Genomic DNA, 22317 nt, shown 5'->3' with positions numbered 1-22317 from the left:
TGAGGGCTGCCCTCTAAGACTTTACAATCTCTTGCAATCACCTACGGAGTCTAAAATTTTCACCTAAATCATAAGGTGATTCAGCAGCTCAATTATGGATTTAGGAACTTAATAAAATAAATATATTTAATGTATGAATTGATTTAGAGCTTCAAACTATGAGAAAGATAAATTCTACTAATAAAGAGTGAACTGGTCAAATACACTCAGGCCTGAGAGAGAGCCGACTTCATGGGTGTATGACCTGTGCAGTTCACAGGGCCTTGTGCTTGGCTCAATGCTCTGCTATCACTGTCTTGAAATTTTTAACAAGTACAATTTGATGAGAAATCAATACCCTCGATAATAAGAGAACCTCATATCATATCTTCTAACAGTAAAGATCTCAAATAACAAGATTTCATGTCTCACTCCCTTTAACAAATGCTTTAACCTCTTTGCAGATCCTAATTATCTTACTGGACAAATACTGTAACCTTTTCCAATGTTGCCATCAAATACTTTCAAAGAGCCTTTTTGAAGCCTGGTAGGACTACAAGGTCCACTTTACCCACGCTGCTGAGCATCTTGATACATCATCTTCCCTACCTAAGGGTTGTGAAGACAACTTCTCCCCTGCTGACCATAAAGCAAATCTTAGAGGTGGTATTGGCTATCTGCAGGTACCAAAGGAAGCCCGTCATTTTGTCGTGTTAAGGAAATGGTGTGATGGCCCCCAGCCACTGGCTGGTGAGCCCCCTCCTTCCTGCAATGCAGGTGTATCAACAGAGAAGTCTTAATTATGAGTTTTGTGGATTTTATTTCCTACAACAAATGCTAAGGATATAAAAGGCAATCTAAAAAAATTTTGATGAGTGAATGATGGTAATTTATCTTCTCCGTTATGACCTCTGGATAGTCATCCATGCATGAATATTAGTGGTATTGACTTTGCTTTGTTTAAAGCATGGAAAGAAATGGGTCTGTCTAAAAGTCATTGGGCTACAAATATTCTGACTCCCAAAATCAGAATAATTAAAGAGCAGCGCAAGAAGACAAACAAAAGCTAATATATGTGCTTTTTATCTTCACAAAAAAAGAAATATAAAAACATCCCACAAAAACACACTTTATATGTGAGTTGAAAATTATGGGAAAAGTGGGAAGAATGAAGGATATGGGAATGATTGAAATTATCAGAAGGAAACAAAGTGTATTTTTTAAAAAGACTGCAGGCAAGGGGAAATCTTCATAGAAAATAACTGAAGAAAACCAGAATAAAAGTGGTCACCCAGAAAACTGCCACATTTTTTCTTTCATTTCCAAGATGTCTCTACCAAAAATGTTAATAGCTGAAAAAGCAATTAAACAATACGTCGGAAGCCACTGGGAGCATTGGCAGAACCAACACAATAGTACATAGGTCATTGGAGTGCACGTAATGCACGAGAAAAGAAGAATACCACAGGCAGAAAAACGTACAGGTGCAAAATACAAAAGGAGCCAAGCACATCGGTCTAAGGCACTATGAGGAGAAAAAGAACTCATAAGCTGTGCTGCACATAAAGGGGTGAAAGCAATGAACTGTACATAGACGAGGATGTGATTTAAATTATGTTGGTGTCATGCTGGATAAACCAATAAAGGAGCTTAATCACTGCAACAAAAGCCCAAGGTTAATAGTAACAAACTCCCCCAACAGTTGCACAGCAATAACGTGAAAAAAGATGACTTTGGACCAGAGCTGTACAGTGGCTACTCTGCACCTGGAGAAGTTCAATAGAACCATGTGAAATTAGATACAAATCTGTCCAAAAGAGGGGAAAACTCTTAGACAGACAGATGGTATTTTTTAAACTATAATGAAACCAGCTTCAGGCAAAATCTTTGACAGGGAAATTAAGTGAGAAAATAAGCATCCATTAGCATAATGGGTCCCAGAGTCCAGGTACTATGTGATGAGTGCAGAATGTAGAGTAGATTTAAAAGGAGCCACTAGGGGCTGGCCCCGTGGCTTAGCGGTTGAGTACGCGTGCTCTGCTGCTGGCGGCCCGGGGTTCGGATCCCAGGTGCTCACTGACGCACGGCTTCTCCGGCCATGCTGAGGCCGCGTCCCACATACAGCAACTAGAAGGATGTGCAACTGTGACATACAACTATCTACCGGGGCTTTGGGGGGAAAAAAAAGGAGGAGGATTGGCAATAGATGTTAGCTCAGAGCCGGTCTTCCTCAGCAAAAAGAGGATTAGCGTGGATGTTAGCTCAGGGCTGATCTTCCTCACAAATTAAATAAATAAATAAATAAAAATAAAAGGAGCCGCTAATATAGCCCCAATCCACCAAAAAGCCTGGTCTCGCAGAGTTGCCAAGAAAAATAGGAGGGGCTGTCATTAATTTCCTGCTTCTAAATGACCCCTTCAAGCGTAGAAGTTTCCCTGGAAAACTTACAACCAGGAAATCAATCTCAGTGGACAGAGATAACTCGCCATCTGCCTAGAACTCAGCTTTAGGGCAGGAATTGCCCCAGGTAGACACAGGTTGGAAAAAGTGTCATGAAATCTGCCTTTGACTCTCAAACCACAGTTACTTTAAGAGGAAAATAACGTCTCGTATTTATGCTACAGCCACCAAGAAGTGCACAGATATGGCACCGCCTACGGAATATGCAATGTTCTTGATTGAGTCTAAGAGAGAGTTTTTTCAGTAATGTGGATAATCTGTAGAACTACAGGGACATCCTATTCCCACCAAGCACATCCCTCCCCAAAGCAACTCTGTACTCTGCATCCATTGTAGTGTGTGTGTGTGTGTGTGTGTGTGTGTGTAACAGAGAGAGACAAAGAGAGACAAAGAGGGAGGAAGTCAGAGAGACAGAAAGAGACAAGCAGCAGAGGGAATGAGGGAATGGCATACGGAGAGACAGCTCCCAAATGTGCACCCTTTACCCAAGGTTCTATCATTTTCTTTACTGTCCAGATCAGCCAGCACCAACCACCTTGCCCACAGGAAGCCTGGTCTGTGCTGGGGCCCTAGGTCTCAGTAGAGATAGTCAACCCAATTAGCTGGGAAGAACAGAGCAAAGGGTAGCCTTTATGCAGATACCTGTCTTTCATAACAGAGAAAGCCAAGTTTGAAAGATATTTCTTCCTTCTGAGTTCACTGCTAGTTCTGTTTCAACTTAACCTCCATATGATTAACAAACATTATAAGCCAATCATTTTCAACAAACCCACATGCCCTGGCACGGCTCCCTTTCTTCTAGGTCTACCCTTTCTTCCTCTCCCTTCTCCTTCCCATTTCTGCAGTTCTTGCTTCTTGCTTCTCTTTACCCCACTTTCTTTCTGCTCATTATTTTTTCTAACGTTCTCCTCCCTCTCTCCACCCTTCTCTCTCCCCAACTTCGAGCCCCTTTGCCGAGGCCCTTCCTTCACCTCCTCCTCCCTTAGCCTTTCTGCTCCCTTCCCTCCAGCCACCATATTGATTCTCTGAAACTTGCTGACATTTGGATTCAAGGTTTTTGAATATAGTAAAATCCCTGTAATTTATCATAAGTGGGAGAAAAAAAGGTCATTGAACTTAATGGAAATTTTGAGGAAGAGAACTTTTCTTAAAAAAACTGAGTTTCAAAACATTCCAGGTCAAAGCAATGAAACCACTGCCACAAGAAGGCAAGCTGTGAAGGCACTTTGATAACATACTTATAATTAGTACATCCATTGTCTGAATGCAAATGTTTCAGTGAAGGCATATACTCTCAGTCAGCATGACACGTCCCTGTTCACTCTATTAATTTACTTGGCACCTCCTTTTTTATAGATGCAGGGTAAACAAGGATTCTAACTAACAGCTGTATGGCCCGGCAGATGGCCCATAGAAACAGCTTGATGATCTACTCAAAATGAATTTTGCACAACAAGCACTTATTCTGTTCCATGGCCTTGTCACAATCACACTCCATGTCAGAGTCATTCTCTGTGGAGGAAAAAAATTTAATTGGGTATTGTTGGTTGTTTGCATTGTAAGCAGGCAGAGCTAGCCTTAGATATAAATATGAAAATAGTCTAAGCTTGTCAGCGAGGTCTTGCTCGCTGCTTTTCTTACCCTTTTCTCTTCTTCTATCCCATGTGGGCCGCTTGTTCCATGAGCAAGTGGTCTATTTCCCTGCCTTCCGTGGAAGTGCCACCTTCTTCCAAGAACCAGTCCTCATTTCACTGGAGAATGGACACCATTAATACAGCTATTAAAAGGAAAAGGATTGCATATCAAGGATCCTTTTGTTATTTTACTAATCAACCCTGTTATCTGTAAAATTTAACCTACTTAAAAAATGTCTGCTGAATTTTTAAGAATTTTATATCCTTTTTTGGATCAAAGATATGTATAGCTTTGAATCTCATCAACATGAGGTCTCAAGGCACTTATGTTGTCAATACCCCTTTCTAGGAAATCTACCCTTCACCCACAACCCAGCCTGGACCTCTTTTCAGAGGGTGCACACCCACAGCTCCCGGTGAGAGGCTTTCTTTAGCACTGTTGACAACCACACAACCCATAGACTTCCTTGGCAGCTGCTGATTGGGCCGAGATGCCTTACCCAAAAAGAGCCAATCAATTCTCTTTCCAGAGAAGCTGGAAATAGACCTGAGAGAGTCCAGTCATCTGGAGTGTAAGGGCCTTTGAGCTTCTGTAGACCTAAAAGCTGAGGCAGGATCAGTTTTAGAGTATTGATGACACGTCCTCATTGCAAAGTGGCCTAAAATAAGCTGGCCATTTACAACATTAAATTCTTTCACTGAAGGTAGAGGTAATAATATTTTGGCATCAGGATTGAGCTAAACTTCTTGCCACAACTGGATGTCAGAATGCAGAAACAGAGCCAAACTGAGTCCTAAGGCAAGAAATGCCCCTCCAAAAATGTAATCTTACCCCTGCTCATACTAAGAAGAGTTGCACATACAATATTTCTCGCCAATCATCATATCTTGAACACCACACATTTCACTAACACAGTCATTTCTAACGCCCTTTGTGCTAATTTTAAAACCGTCTAGAGCAGAGCTGAGGTAAATATGTCTCGAACTTGTAGTAACTGTCTTTGGAGTGTGGATTTCTGGTTAAGCTCTTTCAAATGCTAACTAACTAGTGTACGTTGCCAACTACCTCTTCCCCAGAAGGAGTACCTGAGTACTTCAAAATTTAACTAATGGCCCCACAGGTAATAGTCAACCACGTATATAGAGGTGTATGTATACATGTACACACATAAATGCATGTGGGTATATGTATATGTGTGTAGATAGACATTTATGGATAAATAGATATCACACATACTATCTTCACTGAAGTGTTTAAAATAAATAAGACATTATAACAGCCAGGTGCTAGCAGAGCCCAAGCACCCAGTCTGTAGAGAGGAAGGTGAAACTGATGCCAACAAGGAAGCAGAAAAGGGACGGGACACTTGAGGCCCCAGGGGGAGATCTCTCAAGATAGCTGCCTTCCTTTTCGGTAATTTCCCTCTCTTTGGTTTCAATCTTTTGTGAGACCTAGCTATACTTCCTACTTTTGGCTTGTATGAGATACACCTAAATCATTATATTAAAAATTTCCCCTTTTCCTTAAACTAATTTGAGTGTATTCTGTTACTTGCTACCAAACAATCCTAGACTAAGAAATTAATACTATTTTTACAGAGTTAATTTAATTACAAACTAAAATAAAGAAACTTGACATTTTAGTTAGCCTCCCAGCCTCACTACAGGTAAAGGTATGATTTCCATTAGGCTTATTAAAATACAGAAAGTAGCTCAAGGGCCACACTTGCCATCTTCACAGACTCCTGGGAACCCCCAGCTGAGAACTACTAAACAGAGGTATGAATGCTCAAGTGCTTTTCTCTAAACATTTCTAAGCATAGGTTCATTTTAAAAGAGGATGCTTTTAAACTCAACCAACCTTTGTTGATTACCTGATATATTCAAAGAACTGCCTTAGGTGCTACAGGACATTGAAAGGTATAAGACATCATTCTTAACCATGGGTGTTAGGATTCTATTAGCATTCTAATGAAGGGACAGGAAAACACACAGATGACTACAATGAAGGGTCAATGAAGGTGGGAAATGTCATGAAAAGTATAAATACTGAGAGAGTGTGAAGGCAGGGGATAGATTACTCAGCTCAGCAAGAGTCCACAAAGTTTTCAAAGTACTGGGTAGATATTGAGGATTGATGTAGTCTGCATAGGCAGAGATGTAAGAAAAAGGAGGGAAGGACCTACCAGGCAAGAGAAACCACAGGAAAGTACAGAGCCTGGAAGTCAGAGGACTTGTTCTAGAAACAGTAGGAGTGTGGTTCAACTGTGGCGTAAAATGCCTGAAGATGTGATGTGAGAAAAAGCCTAGAAAGGTAGGTTTAGACCTGGTCGGTGAAGGCCCTGAATCACACACTAAGGTTTCTGAAACTTGATTCTGTGGTCAATGTTGGGAGGGGGATGAGGCTTTAGAGCAGTAAATTGGCATGATGAATTCTGTATTTGAGAAGAATACCTCTGGCCACAGGATGTAGAAGGAATAGGAAGACAGAGAGACTAGAGTTGTGAAGCCAGTTAGGAAGCTGTTCAAGTCCTCCAGGTGAGACTTAATGAGGTGCTACTCTAGGGCCTTTGCAGTGAGAATAGAAATGAAGGGATAAAATGGAGAATCACTGTAAAGGCAGAGTTGACAGGAAATGAGGACAAATTACATGGGAAAGCTGAAGGTCTACGAAAAATGACTTAATGCTTCTTAACCATGGAGATTTGGTTTCCTCTTCTTTAAAAAGGAGCTGATATTTTCTCCCTTACAATATTTTGTGAGAATGAAGGGTATGATGCATGTAAAAGTGAACACCTAACCAAAAGGGATTTATTTTTTTTTTTTTTTTTTTAATTTTTGTTTATTGCAGTAACATTGGTTTATAACATTGTAAAAATTTCAGGTGTACATCGTTGTACTTCTATTTCTGCATGGACTACATCATGTTCACCACCCAAATACTAATTACAACCCATCACCACACACATGTACCGAATTATCCCTTTCACCCTCCTCCCTCCCCCCTTCCCCTCTGGTAACCACCAATCCAATCTCTGTCCCTATGTGTTTGTTTATTGTTGTTATTATCTACTACTTAATGAAGGAAATCATACGGTATTTGACCTTCTCCCTCTGACTTATTTCACTTTGCATTATACCCTCAATGTCCATCCATGTTGTCACAAATGGCTGGATTTCGTCGTTTCTTATGGCTGAGTAGTATTCCATTGTGTATATATACCACAGCTTCTTTATCCATTCGTCCCTTGATGGGCACTTAGGTTGCTTCCAAGTCTTGGCTATCGTGAATAAGGCTGCAATGAACACAGGGGTGCATGTACCTTTGCAAATTGGTGTTTTCAAGTTCTTTGGATAAATACCCAACAGTGGAATAGCTGGATCATATGGTAGTTCTATCGTTGATTTTTGAGGAATCTCCATACTGTTTTCCATAGTGGCTGCACCAGTTTGCACTCCCACCAGCAGTGTATGAGAGTTCCCTTCTCTCCACAACCTCTCCAACACATGTTGTTTCCTGTCTTGTTAATTATAGCCATTCTGACAGGCGTGAGGTGATATCTCATTGTAGTTTTGATTTGCATTTCCCTGATAGTTAGTGATTTTGAACATCTTTTCATGTGTCTGTTGGCCATCTGTATATCTTCTTTGGAGAAATGTCTGTTCAGGTCTTTTGCCCATTTTTTAATTGGGTTGGTAGTTTTTGTTGTTGAGATGCATGAGTTCTTTATATATTTTGGAGATTAAGCCCTTATCAGATGTATGGTTTGCAAATATCTTCTCCCAATTGTTAGGTTGTCTTTTCGTTTTGTTGATGGTTTCCTTTGCTGTGCAGAAGCTTTTTAGTTTGATGTAGTCCCATTTGTTTATTTTTCTATTGTTTCTCTTGCCTGGTCAGATGTGGTGTTTGAAAAGATGTTGCTAAGACTGATGTGGAAGAGCGTACTGCCTATGTTTTCTTCTAGAAGTTTCACAGTTTCAGGTCTTACATTCAAGTCTTTAATCCATTTGGAGTTAATTTTTGTGTATGGTGTAAGGTAAGGGTCTACTTTCATTTTTTTGCATGTGGCTATCCAGTTTTCCCAACACCATTTGTTGAAGAGACTTTCTTTTCCCCATTGTATGTTCTTGGCTCCTTTGTCGAAGATTAGCTGTCCATAGATGTGTGGGGTTATTTCTGGGCTTTCGATTCTATTCCATTGATCTGTGTGTCTGTTTTTGTGCCAGTACCATGCTGTTTTGGTTACTATAGCTTTGTAGTATATTTTGAAATCAGGGAGTGTGATACCTCCAGCTTTGTTCTTTTTTCTCAGGATTCCTTTAGCTATTCGGGGTCTTTTGTTGTTCCATATAAATTTTAGGATTCTTTGTTCTATTTCTGTGAAAAATGTTGTTGGAACTTTGATAGGGATTGCATTGAATCTATAGATGGCTTTAGGAAGTATGGACATCTTAACTATGTTAATTCTTCCAATCCAAGAGCACGGAATATCTTTCCATTTCTTTGTGTCCTCTTCAATTTCTTTCAGCAATCTTTTATAGTTTTCGTGGTACAGTTCTTTCACCTCTTTGGTTAAGTTTATTCCTAGGTATTTTATTCTTTTTGTTGCAATTGTAAATGGGATGGTATTCTTAATTTCTCTTTCTGCTACTTCGTTGTTAGTGTACAGAAATGCAACTGATTTTTGTATGTTGATTTTGTATCCTGCAACTTTACCATAGTCGTTTATTACTTCTAAAAGTTTTCTGGTGGATTCTTTAGGGTTTTCTATATATAAAATCATGTCATCTGCAAATAGTGACAGTTTCACTTCTTCCTTTCCAATTTGGATCCCTTTTATTTCTTTCTCTTGCCTGATTGCTCTGGCTAGGACTTCCAATACTATGTTAAATAGGAGTGGTGACAGTGGGCATCCTTGTCTGGTTCCTGTTCTTAGAGGGATAGCTTTCAGTTTTTCACCATTGAGGATGATATTAGCTGTGGGTTTCTCATATATGGTCTTTATTATGTTGAGGTACTTTCCTTCTATACCCATTTTATTCAGAGTTTTTATCATAAATGGATGCTGTATCTTGTCAAATGCTTTCTCTGCATCTATTGAGATGATCATGTGATTTTTATTCTTCATTTTATTAATGTGGTGTATTACGTTGATTGATTTGCGAATGTTAAACCATCCCTGCATACCTGGAATAAATCCCACTTGATCATGGTGTATAATCTTTTAACGTATTGTTGTATGCGATTTGCTAGTATTTTGTTGAGGATTTTCGCATCGATGTTCATCAGTGATATTGGCCTGTAATTTTCTTTTTTGTGTTGTCCTTGTCTGGTTTTGGTATCAGGGTAATGTCAGCTTCGTAGAATGAGTTAGGAGCTTCCCCCTCCTCAATTGTTTGGAAGAGTTTGAGAAGGATAGGTATTAACTCTTCTTTGAATGTTTGGTAGAATTCACCAGGGAAGCCATCTGGTCCTGGACTTTTATTTTTGGGGAGGTTTTTGATTACTGTTTCGATCTCCTTACTGGTGATTGGTCTATTCAAATTCTCTACTTCTTCTTGATCCAGTTTTGGAAGGTTGTATGATTCTAAGAATTTATCCATTTCTTCCAGATTGTCGAATTGGTTGGCATATAGTTTTTCATAGTATTCTCTTATAATCTTTTGTATTTCTGAGGTGTCTGTTGTAACCTCTCCTCTTTCATTTCTGATTTTACTTATTTGTGCCTTCTCTCTTTTTTCTTGGTGAGTCTAGCTAAAGGTTTGTCAATTTTGTTTATCTCTTCAAAGAACCAGCTCTTGGTTTTATTAATTTTTTCTATTGTTTTTTGGTCTCTATTTCATTTATTTCTGCTCTGATTTTTATTATTTCCCTTCTTCTACTGATTTTGGGCTTTGTTTGTTCTTCTTTTTCCAGTTCCTTTAGGTGCATTGTTAGATTGTTTATTTGAGATTTTTCTTGTTTGTTGAGATAGGCCTGTATTGCTATAAACTTCCCTCTTAGAACCGCTTTTGCTGTATCCCATAAATTCTGGCATGTCGTATTTTCATTTTCATTTGTCTCCAGGTATTTTTTGATTTCTTCTTTGATTTCTTCGTTAACCCAATCGTTGTTCAGTAGCATTTTGTTTAATCTCCATGTATTTGTGGCTTTTCTGATTTTCTTCCTATAGTTGATTTGTAGTTTCATACCGTTGTGGTCAGAAAAGATGGTTGGTATTATTTCAATCTTCTTAAATTTATGGAGACTTGTTTTGTGGCCTAATATGTGATCAATCCTGGAGAATGTTCCATGTGCATTTGAAAAGAACCAAAAGGGATTTATAAAGACTAGAAAGAAAAAATTTTCTAAAAGCAAACTAGGCAGCCATCTTTTATAGGAAGTAACTTAGAGCCATAGCCTTTGCCTACATTGAGAAGACTTTTCTAGGTAAGATCAACCCTAGGTCAGAGCCACACCTGGCACAAGTTTCCCACAAGTTTTAGTACATAATTATAGAAGGGTTCAGAGACACGTCAAAGAGGCAGATCACTACTCATTATTAACCTCAAATGTCAAAAGGGTTTACTGGCAATAAAAAATGAAGCCAACAGTCAAAAGCAGGAAGCTAACTAAAAACGACATCAAAGTAGTTGTGTTGGCAGATCAAGTGCTGGGGAACAAGTCCACGTCAGCCATAAGAAGACTGAGAGATGAAGTGATATTCAAACGGTCCCAATGGTGCAGTTCTAAAACCAGTTCCATAATAACCATGGAGCAACATCTAAGAAGGCTGTTTAGTAAGCAGCTCAGTGAAATTGCTGGCCAAGGGTGGGCTTTTAGAGCCTCCCTCAACAAGGTCCACGAGACAACTAAACTCTAGTGCCCTCCTAAGTCATTACTGTTGTAATAAATTAATGTCTCTCCTTTATATCTAAAATGTTATTTGTTAATATACCATCCTTGCCAGAATTGAGAATGATCATGATCTCTCATATTATTTTCTTTATTCTGTGGCTTAGAAGTGGAATCCCAATGACATGGCCAAATGTCAAAATCTTCTATTTGCACCATATCACACTGAGACCAAAGCTGACTAAGGTATTAAGCATATTTGCTGACCTAAGAATGCATTGCATTGAAAACACAAGGAAAATGAAGGAAGTAAACCTCCCAAAGTTCCTCCCTTACACCAGTCTATGCAATAGCAAGAGCTATAGAAATACAACTGATGCAAATCTATAATTAAAGTCTGAACTTTGAAACATTGGCCAGTTACAGACAGAAGCAGGCAAAGGGAAATGGTCATTCAGATCGGGCTGGCATGGGACCCAGACTTGTGAAGGACACTGCAGAGGATAAAGGGGAACCAAAGAGGACTCCCAATAAGACCAGGAAAAAGATGATTCCTCAAGATGTTCCTAAATAACAGTTCTGCCAACTCCTTGTTCAGGAGGAATTGGAGTAAATCTGTTTCCGTATTTAATTTAACTCTTCAGTATAATGTATCTGGTTCATTATATAATGTGAATTCTGTCAACTTACTTAAATTTTTCTGTTAAAAAACATACCCCTTCCACCTTAGCCCTGCTCAGATAGCATCAAGATGAATATTCGAACCAGGTGTATCCTAATTAACAATTGTAGTTAAAATTCTTTGGTCCTGGGTGGGCAAATGGAGGACTCCTCTGTGGCATTCCTCTTGTTAAGGCCTCCTGACTAGGTGTGCTGCACTTCACAACAGCACCTGGTATAGTCCCTTGTGTAGTAGAGATGCTCAAGTTTTGTCTGGCTTTCTTTGTTCCCTTTGAGACTCTTCCATAATTTTATCCTCCACACTCTAAGGTGACCACAGCCAGCCCTAGAAAGTACTTCATGCACTCCCTCAACAGGTATTTACTGAGCCCTCCAGGGGCCTAGTGTGCACTTTCAGTGTTTACTTTTCACCCTGCCACCAACTCAGCTCAGCTGGTCTCCAAAAAGTATAATGTGCGTGTCTGTTTTCCCTTTAAAACTATCACCTGTGTATTTTCTGCCACTATGCTTGATTTTCCTTCCTTTGTGCTCAGTGAATTACGCTTCAAAAGAAAAGCAATTGAATGCCGTGGTTAAGAGAATAGACTTTGTGGCCTCATTGCCAGCATTTGAATCTCAGCTCTGGCACTTCATAGATATGTGACCTTGGATAAATTACTCCACCTCTGGGTGCCTCTTTTCTCATTCCTGAGAGGGGGAGTGATAGCTCCTACTGACATCCTGGGGCTGTTGTGAGCATTAAAGAAGTTGATTTAGGTAAAGCACTTAGAAAGAAGAGTCCCTGGCATACTAAGCAAGCACTGCATGAAGTGTCAGGTCTTACTACGCAGACTCCTCTGTTAAAGTGTTTCACATAGTCAACGATCCCTGATGGTCCGTGCAGCCCTGACTCCCCCCAACAGCCTGAGTCTGTGGGGCTCAATCCCTCAGACCCAAGCCCGCCTTTAATAACAAATATCTTGGGGCCGGCCCCGTGGTGTAGCAGTTAAATGCACGTGCTCTGCTGCTGGCAGCCCGGGTTCGGATCCCAGGCGCGCACCAACAGACCGCTTGGCAAGCCATGCTGCGGCGGTGTCCCATATAAAGTGGAGGAAGGTGGGCACAGATGTTAGCCCAGGGCCAGTCTTCTTCAGCAAAAAGAGGAGGATTGGCATGGATGTTAGCTCAGGGCTGATCTTCCTCACAAAAAAAATAAAATAAAATATCAAATATCTTGTAGTCCCACAACTACCACCCTGAAATAAAATCTGCTGATAATATAACCTACCTGTGGACATTATTTCAAAATAATTCATATACTGCCCCAACTATTATAAGTAGGAGATATAAAAAATTATAATAAAATAGCATTATTTCACAACATAAATGCGTGGGCCGACTACTATGGCATCCACTTTAAAGTGTGGGCGGCACTGCACTGGATGAGAAGACATAACAAAGTCATCACCGTGTACTTGTACTGAGAGGCAGCCTTGCAACGGCAACAGCCAAAGTCACACTACAACAGGCGTGTTGTGTTGGCAACTCAAATACTGTGAGTGGCAATGCAACTAGTAGTTTTCTGAAATGGAAAGATCCAAACAAAATAGATTTCCATCTTCCACCAAATTTCCCAGTAACCGTATTTGTAGAAAATTCAGTGTATAGTAAAAACCATGGAAAAATTACTTCGTGGTTATGGGTAAAACAGAACTGAAGCCCAGTCTCAGATAATTATAAACAATTTTTCACCTACATGAATTTGAGGATAACATTCAAAAGCAGTGGAAAATGTGAGACAATGCTTCCCTGCGAAGGACTGTGCCCCATATTGCAGGACACCTACACAACAGACTTCTAAAACAACTCCTGGGGACAGTACTCTCCCACCAAGAACCACTGGTTTAATGAACAATAGAGGGGAGAAGAGGGAAGATATTCGTTGGGACACAGTTTTATTCCTAAGAAGAGACCTCAAGAGCACTAGCCCAACAATTGGAATAGGTCTAGTGGCAGGACTATCCTAACAGTGGAAGAGGAACTAAAATGTTTCTTTCTATACTGCTCTATATGTAAAATAACATTCAACATTCATTCAGTATATAATGAAAACATTAAGAAAAAAGGAGTAAAGGAAAAATTTCAAAATCAAACATGAATCAGCAAAACCCAGATTATGGGAAAATTCCTAGAAATACAAAAGTATCTTCACTTAGTAAATTGCAAAGAAGAGAGAGAAAAGAGGAAAGGAGAGATGTTATAGATTAAAAGAGACCAAAACGACACATCAACCAGTGGCAATTTGTGGATCTTATGACATAATTAGAAATATGAACATTGACTGGATATATAATGATATCACAGAATTATTGTTAATTTTTTTGGTGTGATATTGGAATTATGGTTATTTTTTAAATGAGCCCATATATTCTAGAGATACAAACTAAAATATTTATAGATGAAAAAACATATGAGATTTCCTTCAAAATAATACGAGAGTGGGGCAAGGAGGTGGGGACATAGCTAAAACAAGATTAGCCATGAAATACATTCTATTTTTGGAAATCTTTCACACATTCCATAATTTAAAAAATAAAATTGTAGGGGCTGGCCCCGTGGCTCAGCGATTAAGTGCGTGTGCTCTGCTACTGGCGGCCTGGGTTCGGATCCCGGGCATGCACCGACGCACCGCTTCTCCGGCCATGCTGAGGCCACGTCCCACATACAGCAAAGAGAAGGATGTGCAACTATGACATACAACTATCTACTGGGGCTTTGGGGAGAAAAAAAGGAGGAGGATTGGCAATAGATGTTAGCTCAGAGCCTGTCTTCCTCAGCAAAAAGAGGAGGATTAGCATGGCTGTTAGCTCAGGGCTGATCTTCCTCACAAAAAAAATAAATAAATAAAAAATAAAAATAAAAATAAAATTGTAAATACATGGTTATAGAGAAAGGAAGAACTAAGAAGGATCATGGCCTGATAACATTCTAATTAATGCCATACTGCGGGGGGAAAAAAAAACTTTAGGGGCCAGCCCAGTGGCATAAAGACTAAGTTCGTGTACTCTGCTCCAGCAGCCCAGGGTTCACCCGTTCAGATCCTGGGCACGGACCTGCCCACCGCTCATCAAGCCACACTGAGGCGGCGTCCCACATGCAGGAACTAGAAGGATGTACAACTATGACATACAACTATCTACTGGGGCTTTGGGGAGAAAAAAGGAAAAAAGGAGGAAGATTGGCAACAGATGTTAGCTCAGAGCCAATCTTCCTAAAAAAAAAAAAAAAAACTTGAAAAACATAGAAAGGGAGAAAGCATCACTCACAATTCCATCACAGAGTCCATTTTATTGTGATTCGGGATTAGCGATAATACTTTTGTTTGTTATTTTCATCCACTGTCTCTTTTCCACTTTACCAAGATTTAAAAAGTTTTTTTTAAAACCTCAAGAGGCTTTCAGGATCAGCAAAGGAGAGAAAAATGTGTAAAACTGTGTTCTACTCCATGGAAAGACAGATATAAAGCAAAGCCCCTATAATGTGAATGTTAGTCCATTTGGTGTTTTGTCCATTGATTACAGTCCTGCGGGACCCACGAGTGTAAGCCCCACTGGCCACCAGAGTCAGGCGATTGAGAGGTGTCCCTTGGCACTACCAGCAAAAACTGGGGTACCAGATGTAAAATCAGGGCATCAGACCTGTGAAAGCTCTCCTCTGGGAGATACCCGCCCCCAGGAGCACAGCAGGGGGAGAGTGACAGAGGGTGCCCACCGGAAAGAAGAAAAAAGAAAGAGGGGGGAAAAAAAAGCCTAGAGTTTAAATGGAAAAAAAGAGAAAGGAAAAAAAAGCTAGAATTAAAAAAAAAAAAGGCCTCCACCTGCTGAAGGGAGGCGTGGCTGGGACCACCCAGCAGGACTCGGAAAGTGTGTCACACCAGAAGCCTGCCCCTCAGGCCGAGGCTCCAAGACAAGCAAAGGAGCCTCTCCCGCACCCAGTCCGGGCACCCCGTCACCAGGCTTCCGCGCTGGGCCCTGGCGCAGGTGGGTCCAAGCAGGAGGGCCCTTTAAGAGCCGGTTCTCAGTTCCTCGTAGCCTTGTGGACATGAGCCCCATTAGTTTTCAAAGCTACATGTTTAAGGGGTTTGTCTCTCAGGTGCAGGTCTTAAAAGTTGGGGTGCCCCATGTAGGGCTCCCATCCTTCGCTCCTCAGGGAGACGCTCCGAGTTTTGAGTGCCCTCCTCACTGGTAGCACAGTGAGGGGGTGGAGGGGGAGGCGGGCTGGGGGTGTTGATGGCGAGATTGCAACCCAGCCTCTCCTGCCTGCCTTGATGTGGCTGTCTTTTGTTCACCCAATGTGTAGCAGTTCTCAGCCAGTTTTTAGGTTTTTTGCAGAGGAAGTTGTTCCATATGTAGCTGTAGATTCAGTGTGTCCCTGGGAGGAGGTGAGGGCAAGATCGTCTTACGTCGCCATCTTGAATGGTCTCCACAGGTTTCTACTTACAGAAGTCCCCTGTCCTCAAAGATTTCACAGCTCCAATTCCTTAAAACTGAAGTTCTCCCTCCTACCTGATCCTTTCCTTGTCCCCTCCCATGGGCAACCAACCATGTGGAAAGAGCCCCTCTTCTCAGTTTGCAGTGGAGAGACTAGGAAGGGGAAAAGGAATTGTCACCGACTGGGTGCCTCGGGAAACTCCAGATGGGTTTGGAAGCAATTAACTGATTTTCCAAGTTGTTTCTTTTCCTTTTGTATGTTGAGGTGTAACCACCAACCATCCTGAAACTGACCAAGCCTCACCACAAGAGCTACGCCCATGACCTTTGCCTTATTTTTGATAAGAAGATCCCTGCAGGAGGAGCTTAGGCGTCACTATGTGGAAGCATGTTCTCCAACTGAGCCCGTGCAAGTGAATACCCACCTCTCCCTTTTGAATATTCATTCCCCAACCAAATAAAAGTTCCTCCTTCTCTTTGTTCAGGGACATCATGACTTTGGAAATGATTCTTCATGGTTCCTATTTGCTGCAAATACACTTTACTTTGTGAGACAGCTTCCACTGGTGTAGAATCTAATTTAACCCACCAGGATTTGAGCCCACTTGGTTCAGTAACAGAATCACTAACTTTGCTGTGGTAGTGTCCCCTAGAAGAATATTACATTGTCGGTAGTTTATTTTAAAATACTTTAGCATAGAACCTGTGGTGTGTATGTACGTTAGTTTTAATCTACACCTAAATATTAACTCACATTTGATGGTCCCTAATCAAGCTCACTCCGTGGGTGGTTGGTTAGTATTTGAATGATGCTAATTGGAAGCCCATATTCCACAGGCAGATACCACAAGCATTTTTAACTATTTTAATCTCCTGTCTGCACTAAAGGGTTTGTTAATTAGCATAAGAGATCTTAGAAATGAATTTTTATTGGTGAAAAGAGAGGTATTCAAGACATTTAGATTCACTAAAAATATCATGGTACTTCAGCAATTACCTGTGTATAAATGTGGTCACCCCACAGATTATACTCTTGGAGTGAATTCTTGGCCTAGGGTTCTCTTATGTCCTGGGTTTTGTCATTAACAGAGAATTCTGTCACCCGAACCTGGGTTATCTGAGTCCTGCCTGTAGAACGTCATCTTTCTCCAGTGTACATTTCATGCAAGGTATCAGGTGCCTGAGAGTGGGACTGCACTGAGACTGCAAAGACAGGGTGCCTACCTGCATTTGTGCCACTGCCTACTTGATGTCAATGTATATGCAGAATCGGCTGTGAGACTTGCTTTCCCTGTAACCTGCCTAGTGGATGTGGAGGTGGGTTGGGGAGACATCACCTACATCCAAATAATAATGGCTCTCAATCTACCAATAAGAAGCTATCCACTGAGTACGCACAGCCAACTTGGCCTAGATCGTTTTGTAAGAGATGTGTCTCTGACATTTCCAATCAGACACAAAATGCTTTTTCCTATGGAAACCTCATTTCTCAAGTATTTTAACATACACACAGTTATGTTCTATAGTGTAAGTACAGTACATTTCTGTGCATGTCAGGGGTCTGCCAACTGCTGCTCAGGGGTCGAATACGGCCTGCTGCCTGTTTTGGTACGGCCAGCCAGCTAAAAATGACTTCTACAATTTTAAACAGTTTGAAAAATTAAAAGAAGAATAATATTTCATGACATGTGAAAATTATATTACATTTCAACTGCAACGTCCCTAAATGCAATCTTACTGGAACACAGTCACGCCCGTTTCTTTAGGTACTGCCTGTGGCTGCTTTCCCGCCATGGCCTGAGCACTTGCTGCAGAGACATATGGCACTCAAGCCTAAGTTATTGACTGTCTGTTCCTTTACAGAAGAACTTCCTCGACCCTTGGTGTATATCACAGGTGTTTTTTAGACTACTATGAGAAAAAAAATCACACAACATTATAAAGAACTGATTTCCAACTTCCAAGTAGCTAACTTAAGAATTATCATAGGAAATACAAGCCATCTGTACACTGGGAAAAGACTTTAAGAGGGTTTTAGTCCCTCCAATTTTAAAGTAAGATGAATCTTTGGTTATCCCTCATGCATAAAAGTTAATAATCTTCACCAACCCTTGCATGAGCGCCGGGACACACCACCTGACCAAACATATTATAAACAAGTAATCGAAATGCCTGGCTAGTCTTCTCTATATAGGCAAAAGGCAAAAATGCCTCAAATAAACTTGTCACTGCTTGCTCCACTGCCTCAATATGAAATCCACTCCTACCTATTTCTCTCTGCTTTGTAACCCTACAGATACATAAAAATGTTTTCATTTAGCATATGTTTTTCATGGTTTTTAATATGCCTACAAAGTCAAATGCGTTAACAGGAGAATTATAGCAATGTTGGGCTACAATAATGAGCCAATGAAAAGTTTTTGATCAAGTTTTTGGTGCAAGAGCATGCTGTTGCCTCCTGTCTAAGTCATTCTGGAGTGATCTGTCAACAAATGGGCCAAGAACTGCCATGAACAGTTATTTTAAAACAGAAGAGGCAAATACATTTTAATATACTAATCTACAGATTTCTCTAGATACCGTATGTCTTCTATTTAACCTCAATTAATGGTCTCTTCAAGCTAGTCACAAACAACCTGTCAAAACAGTAGCTGAGGAAGAAGGTTCCAGCTCATTAGAACTGTGCTCATCACCATCTTAAGAAGCTCCTGGAAAAATGGAAAGTTAAGCAGGGCAATTGAGACCAACACAAAATAAATCCAGACAGGCAGATTTTTTTAATCTGTTGCTGTTAATCTTCACTGACAAAGGCCACACCGAGCATTTTTGGCCCACGGTAAAAAAAAAAAAAAAAAAAAGGTGTTAAAAGTGTATGTATTCATACATGAAAATATTCCTTAATCTTCAATATTCAGTAATCAATCAATTTTAAATCAGAGAGAAATTCCAACCAACTAAGAAGAAATTCAGCATATCGATATTAGCATGTGGAAAAAAATCTGTGGATAAACTCAGACTGAGAAGAAAATCAAGGCTGATTTTTTTTTTTAATACTTTTTTTTTTTAATAATTTTATTTATTCATTTTTCCCCCCAAAGCCCCAATAGATAGTTGTATGTCATAGCTGCACATCCTTCTAGTTGCTGTATGTGGGACGCGGCCTCAGCATGGCCGGAGAAGCAGTACGTCGGTGCACGCCCGGGATCTGAACCCTGGCCGCCAGCAGCAGAGCACGTGCACTTAACCGCTAAGCCACGGGGCTGGCCCAAGGCTGGTCTTAATTAGCAGTCTTACTGATCTCCTTTTTAAATGCATGCTTAAGAAAGTGTGAGGAAACTTGGTCCAAGTTTCTCTTTAACCTCTCTGAAGTCTAGCAAGGGGCCATGCTACATGCTTAATAAAAGTTGAGTGTTGAATGTGCCAGAAAATAATATCAGACACTCCGCTAGGCGTGTAGCAGGAACACTGCTGTGAGTTCAGAACTATCAGTGCGTTATCCATCCTTTTTTTGCTGGGGGAATGGGGACACCATGGAACCTCGGGGGAACTATCCATAGCAGTCCACCCAGCTCTACTCCTACTACTCAGAATGGACATCAAGAGACAATCTTGCCTTCACCTGAAACCCATCAGGCAGCCAGCAGGTCTCTCAGTCGCCCTCACTGGACCTGGTACAAGCCACTCTGCATGGAGACTCTGCACTGGTCTACGTTTTCAGAGCCACACACTCCCTACCTCTCAAGGCCTGTCCAGAATTCTGCCCTCATTTGCCTGATGTTTCTATTGGCTTCTTATGATAGGAAGCAGGAAAACAGTGGTTCAGAGTGTAGCTCTGGTATACAGGATGTCGGGTGCAAACCTGGCCACTGGCTTACCAGCTATGTGGCCTGGGCTAGCTAATTAACTAGTCTATCCCTGTTTTTTGATCTGAAAATAGAGAAGACTATAGTCACCTGCATCATTGGGCTGTCATGAGGATAAATCAGTAGTTCTCAATCCAACACCCTCTTTCTATTACAAATATTTAGTAACATCCTCTTAAACATCTTGAAATGAAATTCGTGGATAATGCTATCTACCAGGATATTTTTTAAAAATAATGTAGTGCTTTAACTGTAATATAAAGAAAACAGAAAAATAATTTGTAATATAATAATATGTGCTTCAATAAGTAAATGCTCAGACATGATTATTCTAGAGGACATAATAAATTGCCCCATCCTTGCACATAAACATGGAGTCACCATTAATGCAGCAGCTGCAACCACCACAAGCCATAGGCTGCAGGCAGGGACACAGTGTCCCAAATAATGAAAAAACGTTGATAAGCTTCCAAACGAAACAAAGTGCCATCTTCTGATCCTTCAATTTACATGATAGATACGCTCTTGGAAATGTCAGTATCTTAAAAATTCAAAATTTACTTTTTCTTTATATGCAAAACAAAAGAAGGTTTGAAGCTTAAAAAATTATACAAACAGGATTTCACCCATAGGAATGGCCATAGGACATTAGAGACACTTATGTGACAATTGAGTGGTTAATTCTCTACTATGTGGGACAGTCTAGCATCCCTGGCCCTGTTACAAATCATTGTGACAACAAAAACCCCTTCCTTAAATTTCCACAATGCCCCAGGGAGTGCTAGCACCCGGAGGAGGACCGCTGGATTAAATGATGCAGAAAGCACATGGAGCAGTGGCTGCCATGTGGTTCATGCTCAAGTGATAACTGTTGGCTAACTCTTGCCACTTCCCTGTAGTGTCTCCTACCATGTTCACCTTGCCTCCACAGCACATTCTCACACCCTACTGGTGCCAGCAAAACCCATACTGTTTTACAGGGACTCGTGCCCAAGATTAGAGCAGAACGTGAGGGTCAATGAACTACATGCCTTAAAAAGCTGGTATTTCTCCCACCACTGACAAATAGGAAAACAATTAGCAGGCTTTCTTCCACCACTCATCAACTGATAAGAAGAGAGGTTAAAAAGGTAGAAAACTCAAGACAACCACAGCCCAGAAGGACTCCTGATGAGTCTTGTTTCCTTCTTTAAAAGTCCTAATAGGGAACCGATCATGGAAAATCATACTGTGTGAACTAAAGGAATGCGTATATAACATGATTGATTTGAAGTGGGGTTTTAAAAACTTTGTAGTACTGATTTTGTCCTCTTTCTTCTCCTATGTTAAGCAAGTATTAACTAGAGCAAGTAAAAGAATTAACCTAAGGTAGAAGGTTAGTGTGACTTATTTCTAGGGATTTTGGAGGCCTGTTTTAGTCAGGAAAGTGGCTGCTAGGGCAGAGAAGTAGTTGACAGTCTGCGTGGGTGGAGAGGCAGAAGCCAACGAGGGGCCCATTGCTAATGCCAAGCACCCAAATTTGGTCAAAGAAAAATGGGAATTTGGTAGTAATATCATTCTACCTACCTATCTATTCTCATTTCCTGAGTAACCTCATGGCTTTAAACATATAGACCTAAATCTCGGGCCTGACCTGTCCTCAGAACCTCATGCTTGTCTAGGCAACTGCGTCTACCACGATACCACTTGATTGTCTAATGGGAATCTCAAAATTAACCTATCCGCCTTGTGCCTCCAGATGTGATACTTTCAGAAGAATAAGTAAATATTTCTTGAGTGAGTGAAGAAGCCAGTGTTAAACAGTAATAGCTAGAGAAACCAACATGTAGCCCAGATGGTAGTCAAGGAGTCTTTGAGGGAAAGAAAGTCTTCTGACCCTGTAGAAGCCAGAAGCAGCTGCGCTTGCTGAGGAAGGCCTGTCTCCGGGATGGGGCACCTGGGCGGGGAGCCAGGGGCTCATGGAGCTAACTAGAGCTGAGATCTCTGAAACTGGTTAAGTCTGTGAAGAAGCCTGATGTGTAGCTTAGCTTCAGGATCCCAGTGAAGACTGCATACAGGAACTAGGATTCCCACATATAGGCATGCCTGTGGTACAGAACTCTGGGACCAGGTTAACCATTCATTCTGTGTCAGAATAGAACCAGGACTGCTTTGTGAGAGGAACCTTGACCTTTCCTTCTCTGGAGACAGCTCTCTGGCCAGTACCTATCATATGATCATTTGTTAAAATGACACTCACAGAGGGTTGCCTGAAGAATTTGCCATCCATCCCTCTTGCTAGACTCTCTGCTAAGCTGGATCATTAAAGAACCAGGCCATGTGATTGTTTTATTTCACAGCAACAATTTCCTCAACCGCCCTTGGGCATTATGTCTTTGGCACATATTGAAGAACAT

This window comes from Ceratotherium simum, chromosome 19 (genome assembly GCF_057802395.1).
Source record: "Ceratotherium simum simum isolate JZ-2026a chromosome 19, ASM5780239v1, whole genome shotgun sequence".
Lineage (NCBI taxonomy): Eukaryota > Metazoa > Chordata > Mammalia > Perissodactyla > Rhinocerotidae > Ceratotherium > Ceratotherium simum.
The sequence above is the reverse complement of the archived record's forward strand: the minus strand, read 5'-3'. Positions refer to the sequence as shown.